Below are 1,725 nucleotides of genomic sequence, written 5' to 3'. Positions count from 1 at the left end.
AAGTCCTTCAGGGTCCAAGATAAAATCTTAGTCATCATGCATTTTGTTTCAAATCTGACAATGTTATGCTTGGAAATATGCTTATCTTCTCTTGGCCTCATGTTGCTTGGTTTGTTTTTTAATCTGTAAGGTTGAGATGATAATATCTATCTCTCATAGTTGTGATATGAAATAAGATAATAATTGCAAAGTTCCTAGCTAAAGATAGGTCCTCAAAAATGTTAGCTACCTTCTATAACTAATTTTCCCTTCGATATAAACCTCTTAAAATTTCTGTCACGTTACTTTCTATATCATTGCTTAACTCTTTCATAGTTGTGTGTTTTGCCTCCTCAACAAGCTCTTAGAGACTGCAACTCTGTCTTGAATCACACTTCTTTTGTACTTACCACACTACTTAATATGTATTATATTCACTTTAGGGCTCATCAAATATTTGTTGAATGGATTTTGCTAAATAAATTATGAAGTCTTCTGTTGAAGTACAAACCAAAATCTTGCAAGTCTAAATTGTGAAAGATTTCATGGGAGCTCCTAATTTGTGTCTGAAAAAACAAAGACATGTAACTTTTGATATTTAAAACACACACATACAGGAAAAAAAACAAGAAAGCAAGAAAAGATAAAAATAACAAAATAATTTCTGAAAACCAAAATACATATATCAATTAAAACTAGATACTGATATGAGAGAGCCAGAGAAATAATTTTATTCTCGGACTATTATTTTAACCATATGGAAATGCTGGGAGAAAAATACTTGGTGTGTCTTAGTTTCAACATCTCTGAAACGTAGGTAAATTGGCTTTTAACTTTCTTTCATATGAGATATGATGGTAGGCTGCTGTTATGAATGGAAATATGTAATATTTTGAAGTTTTGTAAAGTTTCAAAGAACTACTATATTTAAAGTGAGATTGTCATTGTATATACTATAAATATTGAACAGATGTGTTTCTTCCCAGATTTAGAATATTCAATTTATTCTTATAATTTCTTTCATTTTCAGTGTTTCATTTCTTTATTTTACCTTCATCAAGGCAAGCAAAGTACAGATGCTGTACATTAAAAACATACAAATACATCAATCACACCACATCAATGCCTATAGGCAAAAGGATTTTGTGAAGCATTGCTCCTCTTTGAAGCATATAATCACAGCTAAATGTACAAAGAGCCATCTGCTGGTCCAGTGTAGCCAACTCCAATTAGCAAGACATCTACTAATGTCCATATTTCCAGGTCACTGCAGCTGACAAACTTGCCAAGTCCTTCTTGCCATCTACCCAGGTAGAAATGACCTGTTCCAAACTCGCTGAGGACGATGCTTAGAGCCAGAGCAGGTGGTAGATCACTTATAGCCTCTAGTCGTCCAATTGCGGTGCAACATTTTGGGAAATGTATAGTTACTCAAGTAACAAAAGTATTCCCTTACTGTGCAGTTGGCAATATAATGTGGCTGAGGTCAGGACACTTCATGCAGCTGGTGAAATTGAAACACTGATAATCTGTTCATGGAAGCTACCAGCAAAATCTTCAAGTCGTGTTGATGTTAAAGTTCTTTTGAGATCTGAACTCATGATCAATACAGGTAACAGAAGGTTTCACTGTACATTCAAAAGTGGAAGACTTCCCACACGAGAAGTTTGTTGTGCATTCTACAAAGTCTGCAGGAAACCTGCTACACAAACCATTGCTTGGCCTTGTCATCACATAAGGTGGGAT

General features: G+C 34.5%; 1 pseudogene; it reads right to left on the bottom strand.

The window, feature by feature from the left end:
- Positions 1-1,125: 1,125 nt before the first annotated feature.
- Positions 1,126-1,725, bottom strand: LOC123640632 (annotated as a pseudogene).

Source organism: Lemur catta, chromosome 6 (assembly GCF_020740605.2).
Source record: "Lemur catta isolate mLemCat1 chromosome 6, mLemCat1.pri, whole genome shotgun sequence".
NCBI classification, from domain to species: domain Eukaryota; kingdom Metazoa; phylum Chordata; class Mammalia; order Primates; family Lemuridae; genus Lemur; species Lemur catta.
This window is presented reverse-complemented; position numbering and strand designations above follow the sequence as displayed.